Source organism: Stegostoma tigrinum, chromosome 9, assembly GCF_030684315.1.
Source record: "Stegostoma tigrinum isolate sSteTig4 chromosome 9, sSteTig4.hap1, whole genome shotgun sequence".
NCBI lineage: Eukaryota > Metazoa > Chordata > Chondrichthyes > Orectolobiformes > Stegostomatidae > Stegostoma > Stegostoma tigrinum.
Window position 1 is genome coordinate 14,906,902 of NC_081362.1, and position 22,723 is coordinate 14,929,624.

General features: G+C 43.5%; 1 protein-coding gene across 2 annotated transcripts in view; it reads right to left on the reverse strand.

Moving 5' to 3' along the window:
• slc24a3 (solute carrier family 24 member 3) overlaps positions 1-22,723 on the reverse strand; it is a 344,615-nt gene that overhangs the window by 113,192 nt on the left and 208,700 nt on the right. The window lies entirely within an intron of this gene.

Here is a 22,723-nt window from a genome sequence, read left to right on the forward strand (position 1 = left end):
TTTCCCTAGAAGTGTAAGTGACAGCTGCAAATAATATACAATGAATTTTGGTGGAACAGATTCGATGGGTTTAGTCTATGACTCTACAAGCTTGGACTTAAGGAGAGATGACAGTGTAATGGTAATGTTACTGGATGAACAGGCTCTGGGTTCAAACCTTACCACTGCAAACTTGGTGGAGTTTACACACAATTGATCAACAAAGATATCAAAGTTGAAGCTAGTCTCAGTATTGAGGAGCATGAAGTTATCATCCATTGTTGCAAAACTCATGTGATTCACTACCCCTTGGGCAATATAAACCTGACATTATCTGGTTAGGCCTACAAGTCAATCTGCAAGTACAGCAATGTGCTTATCTCTTAAATGCTCTCTGAAATGGCAGAGAAATCAATTATGGATGGGCAACAAATGGTAGCTAGCAACACCTTAATAAGATAGACCATTACTGCAAGTACAGAACACGTACATTTTGAGGTACAAGACCTCACGCTGAAAGCACAATACTGCATGGAACTGACCCAACAAACTGTCATCACATTAAACTCACCTTGTTTCCACCACTCTAAGTGCTCTTGCCTATCAAAAAGCCAGTAATCTTGGTTTTAATACTTTGTTGACCCCCGGCCTCAGCTTTCCTTTGTTGACCCTTGACGTCAGCTTCTCTCTGAAGTAGAATTCCACATTTCCACTGCCTTGTTGTGAGGTATTGCTTCTCGCCACTCAGCCCCCAAACACATTGGCTCCAAGACAAACCTCAAAGTTCAGCTACTCAACCTCTCATGTGGATAACCCAGTCCTAGATCATAAGGTCAAACAGACAGACGTTACGTGAAACATAGGTCCAAGGCTGAGACTCCAAAATAACACAGAATTTTGGGCTCAGCCTTTAATTTTTTTTAAGTCAGTTAATTACTGTTATTGCTTCTCAGCACTTAGAGTCATAGAGTTGTACAGCATGGTAACAGACCCTTCAGTCCAACTCATCCATGCCGACCAGATATCCTAACTTAATCTTATCTCATTTGCCAACATTTGGCCCGTATCCCTCTAAACCCTTTCTATTCGTATACCTATCCAGATACCTTTTAAATGTTGTAATTGTACCAGCCTCCACCACTTCCTCTGGCAGCTCATGCCATACACGCACCACCCTCTGTGTGAAAATGTTGCCCCTTAGGTCCCTTTTAAATCTTTCCCCTCTCACCTTAAACCTATGTCCTCTAGTTTTGGACTCCCCTACCCTGGGGAAAAGACCTTGACTATTCAAACTATCCATGCTCCTCATGATTTTATAAACCTCTATAAGGTCATTCCTTAGAGTTGCCTGTTTTCATTTTGACAAGAAGTATTGTCGTGAGTGAGAATTTGCTGGGGTCAGACACCATTGTGATAGGATGGTGTGTGGCCTGTTTCACAGCACAAGAAGAAACATTCGTGGCATAGGATATATTTCTGCTACTCTGGTGAGGATTAATCTTGTTGAAACATGGATAAATCAATCATGGCTTCACCCTAATTAAAATCAATGGCATTTACAAATTTATTAATACCATCCTGATCATTTAGGCTGAAGAGTTATGATGCTGGTGAGCCTTGGCAATGTTTGTACATTTGTATAGCTGTCTGTCCTTGGGCGTAGTGCAGTACAGTATAATTTATGGAGTTGCATGAAGGAATCAATGTGGAGATTTGGGGAGAAAGAAAATGGAATGAAAATAAGTTCCAGCCTCTTAATTTGTCATCATCACATAGATACAATCAGTGAGGGAAGGGCCAAGAATTTTCTTTTAAATGTATTGACCATTGAAATAGCTCAGATAAGAGTTGTGGGCTTTAATAATTAGGGAGTTACAAAAGGCACTAGCTCAATAAAAATCTACTGAGACTCGAAAATACCTAAACTAATGACCCGGTTCCATACTGAGTTCAAAACCGGTCTACCATTTAATCTGGGATATCTTCACATTGCATTGGACATTGTTCCATCTTGAATTCAGAAAACTGCTTTGTCACAGTGATCTGATTAAGTAGCCAGTGAAATATAGATAACAACGTGTAGAGCTGGATGAACACAGCAAGCCAAGCAGCATCAGAGGAGCAGGAAAGCTGATGTTTTGGGTCTGGACACTTCTTCAGAAAATATTTTTTTCTGAAGAAGGGTCCAGACCCGAATCATCAGCTTTCCTGCTCCTCTGATGCTGCTCGGCCTGCTGTGTTCATACAGCTCTACACCTTGTTATCTCAGATTCTCCAGCATCGGCAGTTCCTACAATCAGTGAAATATCAGTTTTAACTACATCCCCAATTTATTGCCTGTGGACTTGAAATCCTCGGATCAGATTTTATTTCCCTCACCTGTTCATTAGTCTAGCTCATATTTGCTACATCTAGCCAGCATCACTACAACACAGCCTGGTCCTGAATGAGACTGTTGACATCTTAGTGCTCTATTCACAAAACCGAACGATCACATGAAGGCTCCAATGTTTAAAGTTTTTGGAGAAGATTTGTAGCTCAGGTTGTGGATGAGGTTGTAGACTTGCTCGCTGAGCCAGTGTGTTTGGTCGTAAACGTTTCGTCACCCTGCTGGGTAACATTGTCAGAGCACCTCTGGTGAAGCGTTGGTGTTCTGTCCCACTTGATATTCATGTGCCTCAGTTTGCTGGGGTGTTTGGCATCACTTCTGGTTCTGTTTCTCAGTGGTTTGTATATCAGGTCCAGTTCAATGTGTTTGTTGATGGAGTTCCGGTTAGAATGCCAGGCTCCAGGAACTCCCTGGCATGCCTCTGTTTGGCTTGTGCTATTATGGATGTGTTGTCCCAGTCAAATTCAAGTCCTCCTTTGTCCGTGTGTGTTGAGACCAGTGAGAATTGGTCATGTCTCCTGGTGGCTCATTGGTGTTACCTCGACGATAGACCATAACAAGAAGGCACAACATGGCCAGACACACTAGTCACCCGACTTACATCAGAGATATATCAGAGATGACCACAAAACTACTCAGACCCTAGACATCAGGGTAGCCCACAATCCAATAACCAACCTGCGACAGCTACTGACGAATGTAAAGGACCCCATACCCACAACCAATAAAACAACATAATATACAAAATACCATTCAAGGACTGTGAAAACCATTACATTGGCCAAATTGGAAGAAAACTGACAATAAGAATACACGAACACCAATGAGCCACCAAGAGACATGACCAGTTCTCACTGGTCTCAACACACACTGACAAACAAGGACACAAATTTGACTGGGACAACACATCCATAATAGCACAAGCCAAACAGAGGCAAGCCAGGGAATTCCTGGAGGCCTGGCATTCCAACATCAACAAACACATTGAACTGGACCTGAACCACTGAGAAACAGAATTAGAAGTGATGCCAACCACCCCAGCAAACCGAGGCATATAAATAACAAGTGGGACAGAACACTGACGATTCACCGGATGTGTACTGATGATGTTAACTCGCAGGGTGATGAAGTGTTTGCAACCAAACCTACTGGCTCAGCAAGCAAGTCTCCACCATCAAGGCTCCAAAGTATATAATTGGTTCATTGTATTGGTATAAGTATTAATGTTAATCTGTATTTCCATAATGCTAAATTTATATGTTTCAGCGTGTATATACCTGAATGTTCTTGAGTGTAGTGCCACACATGCTTGCCACATAGTCTTTATAAAGTTTTAATTTGTTATCTGTGTGATGTTTATTATAATTTAAGAGTGCAGGAGGGCATGCCAAGAGCAGTACCAGGCACACCTAAAAATGAGGGGTCAAGTGATATATCTAAGCAATCCCACACCAATCAAGCTCTGCAGTCCTTCCACATCCAGTCATGTATGGCGGAGGACAGATAAACAACTCACTGGAGGAGGAGGCCCCATAAGGATCCCCATCCCCAATGACAAGGGACTCAGCACTACAGTGCAAAATATAAGGCTGAAGGATTTACAACAATCTTCGGCCTGAATTGTCAAGCCGATGATCCATCTCCTCTGCCTCTACAGAGCAGTCTTTACTCAGAGAATAGTAAGGGAATGGAATGCTTTGCCTGCAACGGTTGTAGATTTGCCAACCTTAGGTACATTTAAGTCGTCATTGGACAAGCATATGGACGTACATGGAATAGTGTAGGTTAGATGGGCTTGAGATCGGTATGACAGGTCGGCACAACATTGAGGGATGAAGGGCCTGTATTGTGCTGTAATGTTCTATGTTCTATGTTCTATAGATCCCAGATGCCAGGCAGTTCAATTCACTCCACCTGACATCAAAAAAAGGTGGGAGGCACTGGATAGTGCAAAGGCTATGGGCACTGACAACATGCCAGGTATGTGCTCCAGAACTTGCCGCTCCCCTAGCCAAGCCATTCCAGTACAGTTACAGCACTGGTATCTACCCGACAATGTGGAAAATTGCCCAAGAAAAGCAGTACAAATCCTACCTGGCCAATTATTGCGCTAGCTGTCTGCTCTCGATCATCAGTAAAGTGGTGGAAGGTATCGTTGATAGTGCTATCAAGCGGCACCTGCTCAGCAATAACCAGCTCAATGATGCCCAGTTTGGGTTCTGCCAGGGCCACTCAGCTCCTGACCTCATTACAGCCTTAGTTCAAACATGGGCAAAGACTTGATATCAAGGTCACATTTGACAAAGCGAGGCATCAAGAAGCCCAAAAAAATTGATGTCGATGGGAATTGGGCAGAAAACTCCCTGTGGGCTCGAGCCATACTTGGAACATAGAAAGACGGTCGTGGTTGTTGGAGGTCAGTCATCTCAGCTCTAGGACATCTCTGCAGGACTTCCTCAGGGTAGTGTCCTAATCCCTACCATCTTTAGCTGCGTCACTTCCTCTCCATCATGAGGTCAGAAGTAGGGATGTTCGCTGATGATTGCACAATGTTCAGCACCATTCATGATCCCTCAGGTACTGACGCAGTCCATGTCCAAATGCAACAAGCCTTAACCAATATCCAGAGTTTGGCTGACAAATAGCAAGTATCATTCATGCCACAGAATTGCCAAGCAAACATCTCCAACAAGATAAAATCTAACCTTCATCTCTTGACATTCAATGGCATTACCATCACTGAATCCCCCACTATCGACATCCTGGGGGCTTACCATTAATCAGAAACTGAACTGGACCAGCCATAAAAATTCTATGACTACAACAGCACATCAGACGCGAGGAACTTTCACCATTTAACTCACTTCCTGACTCCCTAAAGACTGTCGACCATATACAAGGCATAATTCAGGATGCTTGATTGATATCACATCCACAGACATCCACTCCCTCCACTACCAATGCTCAGTAGCATCTGTGCATACACTCTCCAGGATGCTTTGCCTTCCAAACCCACGACAACTGCCATTCAGGAGGTCAAGGGTTAGGAGGTACATGGGAACGCTAATGTCTACAAGTTCCCAAAATATATCACTGTTCCATGGAAATCCCTCCCTAACAATATTGTAGGTGAGCTATACCAAATGGGTCTGGTGTGGTTGAAAGGATTTTCTCAAGTGCGAAGACGGTTGGACAATAAATGCTGGCCCAGCCAATAATTCCCACATCACATAAATGATTTTTAAAAAAATTCCAAGAAAATTAATAATTTGAAGGTGTTATTGGTTTGCTCAATGAACATTATTTGCTTCAGGTATATTGAGAATTCAAAGTATTTTTGCCTTGTGAAAAGCAGTGAGTATTCCACACTCCTTCATTGTGAAGAACAGTGACTAATCTTCCTTTCTTAGCAAATAAATCTCAATTATTTTCAATATTGAGCATACTGTTCTACACTTTGCCATCTGTAACAAGCTGTAACACCTTTGGCTGCAGCGCTCTCTAATTTGCCACTATGCTTGCTGTGGTCTCGTTCCAATTACAAGCCCATGGTATTTCAGTGCTCAGGATGGGAAAATCTATGGCATTGGTCACCAACAGTGTAGTCAAGGAAATTCTACCGCACTTTGATTTCCAGGTGGCAGTTAGAGTAAATCTCAATCCATTGAACCCCAAAGTTATGCATTGAAGCAATTGAAGACAAGAAATATCTATAGCCCATTCTGCCAATGTTAAACTGGAATCTGTTCAATTATTGGACCCTCCCAGTGCCTCAAATGCATGTAAATACAATATTACGCAGATAAGGGATGCCTTTGGTTTGTTTGATGGATAGAGTCAAGCTCCGATGTTTGTTTTCTTAATGTGCTACCGTACAGAACCGAACTGTTTTATTGACTATGTAAGTATACAAAGATATTTAATAAATAAAGTACATTTCTGAAATTAAAAGAAATACAAGGTGCAGTGGGGAAAAACCATCATCTGAGATCTTTTTGCCAACGCTAAATGGGGGTCCGTTCAGGTTATCGGAGCCTCTTGGTGCCTCCAATACATGTAAATATAGTCTTGTATAAGTAAGAAATGGTTTTGGAATGTTTGTTGGATAGACTCAAACTCCAATGCTTGTTTCCTTCTCCATAGGCTCCTGTACGGAACCAGAGCTGCTCTAGTGACTATAAATATATATAAAAGAAATTTTTATGAATAAAGTATGCTACTTAAACTTTTTAAAGTATCCCAGAGTAGAGCTAACCATTTCCCTACAAAGGTTGTCCTTGGTGGACAGTGAGTGCTTACTCCTGATTGATGGTGTGCGATGTAGATTCATGGGCTTCAAGCTCAACAGACTGTCAATCAGCAATTCCAAAACAGCAGGCAGCCTGGATATATTGATACGTCTGCCTTCTGCAATTTTGGACACCTGCATGATCATGTTTCATTGCTGACTTGGACACCATCATGCCCCTATATTTGTTTGTGCGAGGAGGACCTGCCTATTGTGTTGTGGTAAAATCCAGTACCATGGCAACCAGGAATGAACTCAGTAATTTTGAGTACCTAATAGAGAGAAGACGCCTTTATCACATCCAACTGAACTGAACTGAACTGAGGTTGCAAAGTTGCAAGGCAATGTGCTAACTTCTTGCTTAGAGCATCAGCCCAGTGGTACAGTGTATGGACAGAATTCATAAACAACTGTATGCTCTTTGTTTGGAATAGCCTCGAGTCCAACATATTGTGCAGTATTTTGTGACCATTGATAGCAGTTCAACATTATTACCGTGGTAAATTACCACAGTCAGAAATGTGCAGAGATTATTTCCACAGTATTGCAATGTTGAGTTTTGAGAGAGAAAAGTGTATGCGATTGCAAGCCTGTTGAGTTACTCATTAGTGACACAATGGGGAGGTTTTGGAGTGCAGTGACCACCATTTGCATCGTGTCAGAAGCTGTGGGTTCAAGTCCCACTTGAGAACATGATAGACAGGGAAGATGCAATTGTGACATGGTCAAATAAGCTGGTGGTAAGTCCGTAATTCTTCCAATACACCTGATAGGAACAGGAGTGTTTCCTGGTTAGCCATCTAGCAGGGAGCAATGCACAACTCCTCAATGAAGCAACTCACGCTCAAATGCAGCAAGTCTCAACAATATGCAAGATATCATTGACAAATGAAATGTAACATTCACACTAAACAAATAGCAGGCAAGGACCATCTCCAACAAGAGAGAATCTAATCATTGCCTCTTCACATTCAATGACATCACTCCTACTGAATCCTCCACTTTCAACATACCTGAGTGGGGATTATTATTAACCAGAAACTGAACTGAACTAACCATGTGAGCACTGTGGCCACAAGGCAGGTCACAGGTTGGAATCCTGAAGCAAAGTAACTCATGTCTACCTCTGCCCCCAAAGCCTGCCCACCACCTGTAAGGCATAAGTGAGTAGTGTGATGGAATAATCCCCACTTTCCTGAATGAGTAGCTCCAACAACACTAAAAAAGCTTGATACAATACAGAACAAAGCAGCCCACTTGATTGAAATCACAGCCACAAACATTCACTCCCTCCATCACCAAAGGCTCAGTAGCAGATGATACTGGTTTGAAGGTGTTACTGGTTTGCTCAATGAACATTATTTGCTTCAGGTATATTGAGAATTCAAAGTATTTTTGCCTTGTGAAAAGCAGTGAGTATTCCACACTCCTTCATTGTCAAGAACAGTGTCCTATCTACAGGATATTCTAAGGCTCCTTCAACAGTACCTTCTGAACCCACCACCACATCCATCTAGAAGGACAACAGCAGCAAACAAAAGGGAACACCACCTCCTGCAAGCTCCTCTCCAAGCTGCTCACCATCTTGACTTAGAAATTCATTGCTATTCCTTCACTGCACTGGTCAAAATCCTAGAACTCCCTCCTCCGCTAATGTGAATGTTCCTTCATGTCAAGGACTGCAGCTGTTCAAGAAAGCAGCTCACCATCACCCTTGTAAGGCCAACTGCAGATGGCCAAAAGATCCTGCCCAGCCAGGAGTGTTCATATCCCATGGAAGAATGATAAACGCACTTTATCAAGCAACACCATGGACTGATCCAATATGAGGCCAGAGCTGCCAATACTCTGAGGCCATGTTACCTGAGGAGAGATAGAGAGATTCCCTGAAAACTCGGCAAAGGCAGGGAATGAGTCTTGCTTACACCTTGAAGTGAGAGCAGGTTAAATCTTTGCTTACGATTGGAACTGGAAGGGATAAGTTTTATACAGGAAATGAAGCTACTTGATACTGTGCTGGATCATGGAAACTCCATTGACACAATGTGGTCACCAGGCACAAACTGGGCAACAGTGTGTTTGGGTAGGTAATTTTCATCCTTTTCGCTGGTTGGACTTCGAGTAGAACTTTTCCAGGAGACTAAAGAAGGTGGATAGATTATATATTAGCAGGGAGCTCCAAATAATGTCCATTTCTTACGTGTTGCTTTCTTATGTACACATTTCAGATTGAATCTGTCATACATTCTAGAAAGGCCTCTTCAAACCAACATTCCTAATTAATGGCTGTTGGCATCAACAGAGACTGTGTTGACACTGAATGTTATATCTGTTTAGAACTGGGATAAACAGTTGTGGAGGCGCTCCATAAAGATAAAATGTAACAGCCTGCAAAGTCTCACTTAGCTGAACTCAAGTCAAATCTAGGACTGGACTCTATACAAGATCAGACCTTTCCCAAAGTACTACTGTCAGTGACACCATCTTTTGGATGCAATGTTAACGCACAGGTTAGATGGGAATCGGAGGACCGGGTAGAAATCCACACAGACATGGGGAGAATGTGCAAACTCCACGCAGAATGGGACTAGATTTACATACCTGCCCTGTGCAGGTTTGGTGGATTGACCGTGCTAAATTGTCCCATCATGTCTAGGGATGTGCAGGCTTCCTTGATTAGCCATGCGAAATGTGGAGAAGTGGGTCTGTAGGGTGGTCGGGGGGTGGGGGGGGGGTGCTCTTTACAGGATCTTTGCAGACTCAATGGGCCAAACGGCCTCTTTCTGCTGTGTAGGGATTCTATGAAATTCTCTACTTTGAGCTGGAGTGTTTGTGCTGATCCAGAGATATGATATGGGATGGGGCAATTGGTTTTAGCCTCCCCTGTACTGAGGAAAAGACAAAACTATTGAGAATAAAGTTCTACTCTTTCCCGACTGGTGTCAGTGAGTAATGGGTGGGACATACACTTGAAATGGTGGACAACCCTCAAACTCCACCATAATGTCCCATTTGCTATGATGGATGCCTTTCCCACATTAATTTAGTTTAGGGAATAGAGACACACACTTGGGAGAGCTGCTGACTGGCTGCCAAACCTGGCACAGCTCTAATCCAGTACCAGGAGCAAGCAGTGCAGGCTGCAGGATGAAAAATGTAACCTATTTTGATGTGCATCACTGTTAAAAATAAACGCAGCCCCGCAGATCCAGATAGCTTTACAAACTGCGTCACTCTCTACAATCATCCATCACACAGCTGATGCTGCCTCAAGCTTGACAGCTCTGTTAACAATGTGCTAAGAAACACACAAATGAAATAAGTTGAAGTAAAGGTCATCCCTGTATCATCTTGTTGAAAGCCTGAATGTATTCATGAATACATTACAGCTGCTCAGAGTTATTCCAGTTAAATGTCACAATTCATCCAGGGATACCTCCAAACGGTAGTTGATAACTGGCCACTTAAAACTGGGTTAAAATGACCTCCCTCATATCAACAGGAAACAGGCCTCTTGGTCCAACTCATCCATGCCAACCAGATATCCTAAATTATTGTAGTCCCATTTGCCGGCATTTGGCCCGTACCCTGCTAAACCCTTCCTACCCATGTACCCATCCAGATGCCTTTTAAATGTTGTAATTGTACCAGCCTCCACCACTTCCTCTGGCAGCTCCTTCCATACACGTACCACCCTCTGTGTGAAAACGTCACCTCTCAGATCCCTTTTAAATCTTTCCCATCTCACCTTAAACCTATGCCCTCTAGTTTTGGACTCCCCTACCCTGGGAAAAAAGGTTTTGATAATACACCCTATCCACAGCCCTCATTATTTTATAATCCTCTATAAGGTCAACCCTCAGCCTCGGACACTCAAAGAAAAACAAACCCAGTCTATTCAGCCTCTGTCTATAACTCAAATGTTCCAAACCCGGCAACGTCCTTGTCATTTTTTTCTGAACTCTTTCAAAAAGTTTAACAACATGTTTCCTATAGTAGGTTGACCAGAATTGAACGCAGTATTCCAAAAATAACCTGTATCATTTCAATGTGACATCCCAACTTCTAAACTCAATGCACTGACTAACAAAGGCAAGAATATCAAAGCTTTCTTCACTACTCAGACTACCTTTGTCTCCACTTCCAAGGAGTTATGAATCTACACCTCTGCATCTCTTTGATCGCAAGGATTGCTTGGATACATTGTGGATGCTGGAGGAAAGAGAAACTCATAAGCAAACATCACTGTTCACCACTATTCATAAAAGTAGTCCTCCCCTCCCCACTTTACGGCTGAATAGTGGAGGCCTAGTGCTAATTGGTAGATTTAAAATCAATCTCTTCAATCTGCAAGAATTGTTGACATTGCAGATTCTTTGGTTGTGATTTAAGAGTAATGACAACAAAATAACAACCTGTGTGATGGAAAATCAATGACTCAGAATTTGAACTTGTCTTTAGCTGCTTCTTGCCTACAGAAAAGCAATCGCGAAAATCATACATCTTGTAGCACAGAGGAGATACAAAATAATCAAGGTTCAAAAAGAGGACAGGACCCAAGTATAGTAACTATCACTAGAGAAACTAATGGGGCTAAAGACTGATAAGTCCCCTGGACTTGATGGAATGCATCCTAGGATATTAAAGACGTAACTGAAAAGTGGTTGTACTTGTAGTAATCTTCCAAGAATGCTTAGATTCCTAGAGGATTGGAAAAATAACAAAGTGACACCTTCTTTTAAAAAGGGGAGACATAAAAACAGGAAATTATTGGCCAGTTAGCCTGTTACTGGGAAAATGTTAGAGTCTGTTATAAAGGATGAGTAGAAGAGTATTTAGAAATACAAAGCTTGCTTAAACAGAGTCAGTATGGTTTCATGAAGGGGAAATCATGCTGAACAAATTTATTTGAATTCTTTGAGGAGATAAGGTAAAGGGGAAACATTGGATTTCATGTATGTAGATTTTCAAAAGGGTTTTATAAGGTATCACACAGCACTAGGCTACTTAAGAAGATAACAGCCCCTGCTGTTGGTGGTGGTATATTAGCATAAATAGAGGATTGGTTAACTAATAGAAGACAGAGAATTGGAATAAGGGAGGTATTTTCAAGATCAGTAAAGGGACCAAGGGTTAGCAAAAAGCAGGAAAGGGGAGTTGAGGTCTATTAGATCCGCCCTGATCTTACTTAGTTGTGAAGCAGACTCAACAGACTGAATGGCCTACATCTGCTTCTAATTCTAATCATCTTATGGACCATTGTGACGGTGCTAGATCTTTGAATGAGCTTTCTAACAGAGCCACACTCCAGCTCTGTTCCACAAACCATACTAATGTTGGCTTTTCAAGTATATTAGATTCCCTTTTTGGAAGTTATACTTGAAACTACTTCCATTTCTCTTTTAGATAGGACATTCCAGATCGTGGACTGTTAGATAAAGTCTGTGTTACATTGGCTCCACCCATTCTACTGCTGTCACCAACAGTCTGTGGGTGGGGACAAGAGTTGAGAGTAATTATGCCTGACCAAATGTGGTTGTGCTTATTGGTACATTGCAATAAACCTTCTTGTTATCTATGAACAGTATCTCTTCTAGAGCTACTCTATGGTGGCATATCCTCTATTACTAATCACTGAATAGATCCAGACCAAAGGAGGACTGCCAGCAGTGAACTATCTCAAACGACTCTTCCTCACTGTCACCTATTGCTAACAGATGGCAAATACCATGAGCAGCCAACTCTGGTCCTCTGGAAAAATACCGCAATAACAATTCAGGGAGTTTAAAAAACATATTTGCCAATCCTTTCATTGAATGCAGGGTTCTTTTTGGGATTCGGGATCTGTGTCGGGATTGGGACTCTCCAGCAAACACGCGTTCAGCCTGTGGTGTCAATTGTGGTTTTTTTTTAATTGGTTATACCAAAGTGAGAAATATGTTTTTGAGGAGAAAAATTTCCACCACTCGATTCACTGGAATAGGTGTTATTGGCTTATGATTTCTTGGTCTTCTAGTATTGATATCGAGCTGTCATCTGGTCTTACATTACCAAACTTAAAAAAAACTAGTCTTTAACTTCAGCTCAGAGCCTTCAAAGAACTTCAAAGGCCATCCTTTTATGTCACAACCAACAGTGACCACTGTTACAAGCTTCTGAATTCTGAGGGAGTCTCAGTGCTGGTCACTGCTCCTGTTTTCTGAGTACCTCATGTCAGGGTTTCGCTATGTCATACATTATCCATCTGCATTAGTCATTAACCAGTAGGCATTCAAATCCCCCCCCCCTCTACCCCCCAAACATGCCATCCAAACTTCAAATGGGGGAAAAGTTTGGAATTTCCCACCCACACAGTAATAGAACATAGAACATAGAACATAGAACAGTACAGCACAGAACAGGCCCTTCAGCCCACAATGTTGTGCCGACCATTGATCCTCATGTATGCACCCTCAAATTTCTGTGACCATATACATGTCCAGCAGTCTCTTAAATGACCCCAATGACCTTGCTTCCACAACTGCTGCTGGCAACGCATTCCATGCTCTCACAACTCTCTGCGTAAAGAACCTGCCTCTGACATCCCCTCTATACTTTCCACCAACCAGCTTAAAACTATGACCCCTCGTGCTAGCCATTTCTGCCCTGGGAAATAGTCTCTGGCTATCAACTCTATCTATGCCTCTCATTATCTTGTATACCTCAATTAGGTCCCCTCTCCTCCTCCTTTTCTCCAATGAAAAGAGACCGAGCTCAGTCAACCTCTCTTCATAAGATAAGCCCTCCAGTCCAGGCAGCATCCTGGTAAACCTCCTCTGAACCCTCTCCAAAGCATCCACATCTTTCCTATAATAGGGCGCCCAGAACTGGACGCAGTATTCCAAGTGCGGTCTAACCAAAGTTTTATAGAGCTGCAACAAGATCTCACGACTCTTAAACTCAATCCCCCTGTTAATGAAAGCCAAAACACCATATGCTTTCTTAACAACCCTGTCCACTTGGGTGGCCATTTTAAGGGATCTATGTATCTGCACACCAAGATCCCTCTGTTCCTCCACGCTGCCAAGAATCCTATCCTTAATCCTGTACTCAGCTTTCAAATTCGACCTTCCAAAATGCATCACCTCGCATTTATCCAGGTTGAACTCCATCTGCCACCTCTCAGCCCACCTCTGCATCCTGTCAATGTCCCGCTGCAGCCTACAACAGCCCTCTACACTGTCAACGACACCTCCGACCTTTGTGTCGTCTGCAAACTTGCTGACCCATCCTTCAATTCCCTCGTCCAAGTCATTAATAAAAATTACAAACAGTAGAGGCCCAAGGACAGAGCCCTGTGGAACTCCACTCACCACTGACTTCCAGGCAGAATATTTTCCTTCTACTACCACTCGCTGTCTTCTGTTGGCCAGCCAATTCTGTATCCAAGCAGCTAAGTTCCCCTGTATCCCATTCCTCCTGACCTTCTGAATGAGCCTACCATGGGGAACCTTATCAAATGCCTTACTGAAGTCCATATACACCACATCCACAGCTCGACCCTCATCAACTTTTCTAGTCACATCCTCAAAAAACTCGATAAGGTTTGTAAGGCATGACCTACCCCTCACAAAGCCGTGTTGACTGTAAATGTAATGTGAGGCCACTGGGCCACTTAGACTTTGTGAACTCAGCTGATTTATGTTTGAGTGATTTTGATGGGAATCAGGTTTTTGACATTGATCTGTCCATGTGGTGAAAGCTGAGAAAAATACGATCATGTCACTCTTCTTCTCTGTCTCTCTGTGTCTCTGTAAATTGTTTCCACTTCCAACCTGCTCAGTTAGCTGAGAACCAACCAGCTTCAATTGTAAACAGCTCCTCAGCTCCTGATCATCTGCAACATTGCAGGAACCCACAGTCATAGAAACACTGAGCTCACAACAAATACCAAATTCCTTTCCGTAAAATTATGCAGCCAACTTGGTAAATCTTTCACCTTACGGTCCACAGTCCTCAAAAATAGTACGACACGCTACTTAGAGCTTCCATTAACCACGGCCTTACTAGTGATATTCAACAGACCTGCCTTTCGTTCCTAACTCCAGTTTCTAATGCAGCACTTTCCCAAGGCAGTTTGAGTGTCAAAAATTATTGCGACCCTTCGGTGAGGGCAGGATGGAGGTTTGAGATGGGACAGGAGATGTGGCAACGGGGGGAGTCCAGCTGAAGGATGTTCCAGTGTTATGACTCAGACAGAGCTCTACACAGGCTACTGCATCTTCAAGGCTTGTGACCAAAGAAAATTCAGCCTGCAAGCCCTAGTTGGCGACCTGACGGCTGCCCCGCCCCACTCCCTCACTTGGTGAAGCCCTGCCCTAGAGACAGAAATGCCCTTTCTAGAAGCACATTGGTCGTAATGCAGATCAGGCGAGTTCCCATTGCCTGATCAGCTTTTTAGCAAGGAGTTGCACAAATTACTGAGGGCTTTGATTGATTACTGGGGGTGACCATGAGAAGGGATCTCCTTCGATATAAACCTGCAGCTTCCTCGAAGGGAAATAGCTGCTCAGCCTCATAATTGCACTGGATGCACCGTTTCTCCTGCTGAATAACTCAGAAACCAATCCCGCTTCTTTTACCATGCCGCTTCCCCACCTCCCCCCCGCCCCGACCCCCATCCAAACGCCCAGAGTCTGGCCTGTACCCAGGATTTGATCATCCCATGTGGCCAGTCACTGGTTGTGCTGTCGTCCTGCTGGGAAAATGACCGTGTAGAAGCTGCATTCCGAGCAGTGTCCCCCAGCTGGGACATTGCCTTCGAAACTGGCCACATGGCCTGTTTCCACACTTTGGGTTCTTTTCTTAAAAACCGGTCCCGAGAGAGAGAGAGAGAGAGAGAGAGAGAGAGGGCGAGATTTCCAGGAGACAGTTGGAGGTTAGAAACAAATCAGGCTGGCAGGCGTGGACACTGAATACACAGGGATGGAAGAAATGTGGGACAAAATGCAACCTAGAGAGGGTGGAATGGGGTAGTGGGAACAGAAAACGCCAAATTATGGGACAGATCTGGGATCAGTGCTCAATCTGTGGCCCCAAGTGACTCATGCCCTTTAGGGAAGGAAACTGCCATCCCTACCTGGTCTGGTCTACATGTGACTCCTGACCCACATCAATGTGGTTGAACTCAACTGCCCTCTGGGCTATTGGGGATGGGCAATAAATGCTGCCTGGCCAGCAACGCCCTCATCCCGTTAATGAATAGAAAAAAACAATGTAAGCGCTCTGAAGAACTTTTGAAAGGTCTCAATTTGATCACAAAGTTCTCTTCTCCTGCAACTCACCATTTAGAGGCTTTGCAGTTAATTTCCTCTGTGAAACATTCAAACTAGCTCATTAAATGCAATCTCTCGGAAGCGAGATGTGTTGCCTTTCAATCTTGAATTACACAAAGCAGTGTTGGCTCCTTTTCCCATTTGTAAATGCACTCAGAAATGTCAACTCTTCTCTGCGCTGCATCAGTCAATGTTGCTGGACGGGCTTTTGTATTCAAACGCTTTTTAGCTGCTCATTGAAAAGGGGAACAACATATTTTTTCACAGACACCCTCTTCCATCTCATCACCTCAACAATATGGCCTCAGGGTGTTTTTGTAAAGGCCTTAAAGATACAATGAAGCACAAACATAGGAAATAGGTGCAGGGCAGGCCTTCAGCCTGTTCCGCCATTCAATCCAATCATCCAACACCATCCCCTATTCCGTCTCCGACCTCTTTGAGCCCTAAGAACAATATCTAATTCCTTCTTGAAAATGCCATAGTCCTACTGAACCATCGGGTGGCTCTCCCATTTGAGAGTGACGCTGCTGGTGGTTTCACCTGAGGGTCACGACACCTCAGGTGAGGGGAGACATCGAACAAAGAAAACTCTGCACAAGTGAGCCTGCATGCACTGGTCGTAGGTGGGGAGATGAGAAAATTCTGGCATTTAACTGCCAGTATGCCAAGCCACCGGTCCCTTGAGATTCGCCAGCAAGTGAGCTCCCAAAGTTTTGTCCTTCACTTTGCCAGAGCGCCTAGCTGATCCACTGACAGAAGTCACCATTGATATAACAAATTCTTGCGTTTAATGTTGAATCTCATTAAGTCAAATCAATAAGAGGTGTAGACCCACACTTCATTCACTGTTCATTAACTAAACAGATGTCTTACATTCTCAGAGGGAGAAACCAGTTAAGAAAACCCAGTGATATTTGAAGCGTCACAGTGGCTCAGTGGTTAGCACTGCTGCTTCACAGCAGTTCGATTCCAGCCTTGGATGGCTGTCTGTGTGGGTTTCCTCCCACAGTCGAAAGATGTGCAGGTTAGGTGGATTAGCCATGGGAAATGTGAGGCTATAGGGGTAGCAGAGGTGGTATGTCTGGGTGGGATGCTCTTCAGAGGGTCGGTTTGGATTTGATGGGCCAAGTGGCCATCTTCCACACCGTGAAGATTCTACGAAGTGAATGTACTGGAGCTCCATTGTGAAATACATAGGATATGTTGGACCAGTGTGCGTCATTCGCACATTTTACTCTGTTATTTTCTCTTTCTGGGTTGTAACTTAATCCAATTTACAACACAATCCTCTTACTTCCGGCACTGACCCAACACTTTTATGCTTTAGTTCCTGCTCGGGAGTTGGGAGAAGCTCGGATATATCCTACATTTTGTCAAATCACGTAGAAGTCTTGAAACTTGAGGACTGATGCATCATGGTAGAACAACTGAGGGACTGACTGAGTAGCTCTGTCGGCGAGAATGCTCACAGTTGGAGGTTGCAATAATGATGCCTCAGGGCGTTGAGTAGTCACTGAATTTACAGGAATGTTAAGGAAGGATTGGCAAACAATCCAGAGTTTATACAAGCCTCGCAAAAGCGTAAATGACTCACCTGAGGATTGTTGATGTTCATCTTTTGGCTTAGCAGAGAGTGTTAATGACCACATTGAAAGAAACACTTAGAGGGCTGGATTTTCATGGAGGAAATAGGAATGGTGAATTTGGAATTTCCCAACCTGGCAGTTTTGCACTGAGAAGGCCCGTACCCACCATATTTTTGTTTCCCAGCACTGGGTTAAGAATGGGCTTCAGCAACCTGAGGTGACAACAGTGTTGGGTGGATAGTCCAGTAAGCAGCCTAGAGCACATGTCTTCAATTATTGGGGCATCAGGCTCTGTTATAACAATGCATTGTGGGGACACAAGGCTTCACCCCACCCGCGACCACAAACCGCCCCATCAGTTTCTTCTGCAACAGCTTTATACTTCCTTATTGCTTGCAAGCCCCGTTCTTTCCCAAACATCGTCATTAACTACTCTCACAGAATTCACTCTACCCAAAACCAATAAGCCACGGCACAGTGGTTAGCACTGCAGCCTCACAGCGGCAGGGACCTGGGTTTGATTCCACCCTTGAGCGACTGTCCGTGTGGAGTTTGCACATCCTCCCTGTGTCTGCGTGGGTTTGCTCTGGGTGCTCTGGTTTCCTCCCACAGTCCAAAGATGTACAGGTTAGGGTGGCTTGTCCATGCTAAATTGCCCATAGTGTCCAGGGATGTGTACGTTATGTGGATTGGCCATGGCAATTGAGGGGTTATGGGTAGGATCCTCTTCAGACGTGATGGGCCAAATGGCCTCTCTTTGCCCAGTAGGGATTCTAAGATTCTGTGCCATCGGCAAATCTTTGAAATGACCCTACAAGCACACATTTAGAAAAGGTGCTTTGAACACAACAGCTTAGCTTAAAATCTCTTAAAGGTCTCCGTCAGCCACAACTATTCATTATATCAATGAATAGTTCTTAGAAAGTGTTTTTTTCCACTTCACACCTCTCGATCTTCACACCGCTCTCAAAAAATGCAAGGTCAGTAAAAACAAACTTCAAACAAATAGCAGGTATAATGATGTAAATCAAAGCTTTCCTTCCTCTTTTGTAGCAGTGTAAACATCGCTTGCTAAGATCTAAAGATCAATCATCCTTGAAACTAAGCCAAACATTCATAATGAGGCTATCAAGAAATATTATCAACAACAGCAGGTGGAATAGATGGCACCACATAGATATAAATTGTTGTTGAGGCTGTTGCTTGATGCCTTGCCTTAATTGCAGAGCTCAGGAACAGGAGGACCGCAGAACAATGGGTGTAGAAATTCTGTTAAACATGCACGGCCATCTGAAGTACCTTTAATGAGGATGGGGTCTGTTTCTGGAGCGTGAAAGTCTCTCCCCAGCCTTGTCTTTATCCCATGTGAGATAAGGTCTAAAATTGGCATTTTTCACTTTCTCCTGTACTAATGTATGACAGAGTTTAAGGCTATTTGGTACCAGGGTTTGCAGTAATATCTGGCTATGTAGTTAAATACAAGCTGTATTATTTGGGGTGGATCAGAAAATTATCTTGGTCCGGATGAAATCATGAAGAACTGAATGAGCATTTTGCATCTCAAATTATCACTGATTATAAAGGAGGCCATTCAACCCATCATGTCCATGTCAGTTGCCAGATTTTGGTCAGCACTCCGCCTTTCTCCCCCATAACTCTGTCACTCAATTTTCTTCGATCACAGCTGAGTGCCAAGTCAAATTTCCAATGGAATTTGTTTTAGACAGTGCGTTCCCAATCACAACAAGTCTCGTAATTAAATCATTTTGCCTTTTTTCTGCTGTAGTTCTCATGCCAATTCTTTTCAATCTGTGACATCTGTTATTTTTTTAAAGAAACAAATTAACTTCGTTAATTGTTGCATTGTAAACAGGGAAACACTATTGTCATCCAAGAAAATGCGCCAAGGCAGAAAGTCAAATGCAGATAGAATCTGCACAGTGTGGAAGCAGGCCATTTGGCCCATGAGCTCGACAAACAGCATCCCACCCAGACCCATACCCATCCCGCTACTTTCTCCCTGTAACCCTGCATTTTCCTTGGCTGATCCACCTAGCCTGCACGATTTGGCATGGCCTATCCACCTAACCTGCTCATCTTGGATGGTGGGAGGAAACTGGGGGATCTCAGAATAGGCCCACACAGACATGAGGAGAATGTACAAACTCCACCCAGACAGTCACCTGAAGGTGGACTAGAACCTGGGTCCCTGGCACTGTGAGGCATCAGTGCTAACTACTGAGCCACAATGCCACCCCCTGTTGGATTGTCTTCACATCATAGCTGATACCCTGGATCAGAGCAGAGCATATTTCCACCTGCTACCTGTATTACAGCAAATATCAGATTTAGTCAACGCAGTTTTTTTTGTCAATATATTTCAGGCATATCCAGGACACCTACACAAATTTTTAAACAAGGAACAAACTTCTAGAGGGGGCCATCCATCACAGTAAAACTGACATCCATGAGTTCAACAGGGTACAATCAAACATACGTGCACCAACATAGACCGACTGCTGTAGAGGTGAAAGAGAAATGGTCCTACCCCCCACATGGGCAGAGCCACAAGAGATTCACTCAGTGGAGAAAGAATAAAATGTTGCCAATGACACGGTGATGGATGTAGGAGAGAATGTCAAAAAGTAGAGAACTAAAAATTTCAGGGTGCTAAGTATAAAACAGTCATCCAGTCTGAACAGCAGGTATCGTCAGTTGCTCAGAGAAGCAAAGGTGGATGAAATAACTCCTCAGAGCTACTTTCCTGTCATCAATTCACCCGTTATCTATACGTGGACAGCCCTTGACACTGATCCAGCTCCCTCAGAACCAGCTCTCAGAATGAACAGGATGCCTGTTTAGATCTGTCAGCCTGGGCTCCCCGATTGGACCAGACTAACAGGAACTAATCAGGGAGCTCATATTCTAGGAAGATCCCCTGGATGACCTTGTTACGATCACAACAGCCAACATCAGCAAAACACAAACCACAATCTTCCAATCCTCCTCGGATATGGGAGAGGTGTAAGATAGTTGTGCTATAGTCCTCCTGTATATCATGCATGTGCTCAAAAAGAGAACTAGCAACAATGAATTCTTTCCGGCCATGAAGAATTTTTCTGAGGCAGCCTTGTGCTGTCCCTGATGCCTAACGTTAACCTTTGCCCTTTCCTTTCATTGAAGTTCTCTACAGTCTCACTGCAGAGCTTCAAACCCCAAGGTGGAATTATTTTTAACAGACAGACTGAGGATAATTAATAGCAGATGCCAGCGCGGCTTCGATTTCCCAGCTTCGTTGCTGGCTGGATCTGATGGGAAACATAAATTCATGCTCTCTGGTGCAATAGCGTTCAAACAAAATCAGGTTCAGCCAACCTAGATACAGTAGAGCGATGACCTATCCAAATGTCACAGTTTAGGCATTCAAAGGACAATCTCAAAGGCTGCTCATTACACTGTGTAGCTAAAAGGGTCAGCAATTACCTAATGGAATGCCAGGACTCAACAAAACCAACTGGGCTAAGTCATCAAGACGAGGCTAACATTCACCTAGCTGAAGGAAGAATATGATTAAGCTGAAGGGAGTTCAGGAGAGATTTACCAGGAGGTTGTGAGGCATGGAAGGTTTGAGTTATAAAGAAAGGCTGGGACTTTTTTCACTGGAGCGTAGCAGGCTGAGAGGTGACCTTACAGAAGTTTATAAAATAATGAGGGGTACAGATAGAGCTAATGATAATTGTTTTTTCCTTAAGATGGGGAATTTCAGGACTAGGGGGCACATTTTTAAGGTGAGATGAGAGAGATTTAAAAATGGCATGGGTGCAAGTCATTTACACTTGGGGTGGTTTGTGTGTGGAATGAACTTCCTGAGGAAGTGGTGGTGGATGAGAGTACAGTTACAATGTTTAAAGGAAAGGTTTGGCGGGATTTGGGCCAGGAGCAGGCATGTGGGGCCAATTTAATTTGGGATTATGTTCGGCTTGGACCGTTGGACTGAAGAGTCTGTTTCCATGCTGCTTGGTTCTATGTCATATGTCGTTTCCAGTGTAATAAGGCTGATTTTATTTAGGATGTGCGTTGACCATGGAAGGAATGCCTATGCTCTCTGCACAGTCTGGTATCCTCTTAATCTTATGCTTAGTTTGTTGCCAGTCCCCTGACAAGTGGTGATCTGCTTGGTAAACATCTTCTGTTCTACTCTCCCAGTAAAACGGATGTAAGTGTGGTAACATAATTCCAACTCTTCATACTTACATTATGTGACCACAGGTTAATGAGAGTGCTGCTTCTCTTTCTGTCTCTGACTCAAACTCTTCTCTCTGACCTGCTTACATTCTGGCAAAGAGTCACTGCACTCAGAATGATAACTCTGCTTTCTCTCCACAGACCTGCCGAGTTTCTAAAACAATTTGTGTGTTCCAGCGAAGTAAAATCTGCTACATAGAAACAAATGGAAACTGGTGACTTTCTTTAAAGTATTTAATTACTGTAAACAAATAGTTTATTTTTTAATCAGTACAATTGACTGAGTTCCTTAAAGATTTCCTAGATATGCACTCAAAGCGCTCATAGTCAAACTTGTCTAAATATGAGCTTCCGCTGCAAGCATCGACTGCAAGGGCGTGTCATTGTAGGAATTTATTTTACAACAGGTATCTCTCTCCCTGGCTAAGCGTTGGCGCTTGAGGTTATGTGCAGTGGAGGAACTAGAAAGCGATGATGGAACACCTCGAATCTTGATGAGAAATAGCTGCTCACGAGATGAGTATCTCACTACAGAGAGAACACAGACCATCACGCAAGCCAACCTTCCATCCATTGACTCCACCTACACTTCTCGCTGCCTTGGGATGCCAGCCAACATCAAAGACCCCTCCCATCCTGGTTACAACCTTTTACAATCTCTTCCGTCAGGCAGGAGACACAAAAGCTTAAACACACGTACTAACAGGTTCAAGAACAGCTTCCTTCCCGCTGTTATTGGGCTTGTGAATGGACTTCTCAAATTTCAAATCTAACGTCGGTATTGATTTTTGTACACCTTGTCTACAGCTGAAATGTAATACTCCTCACTCTGTTCAACCACCCTATGTTCTTTCTTTGTTACGATCTACCTGTACTGCACGCAAAACAAAGCTTTTCACTATATGAAGGTAAGTTTGAC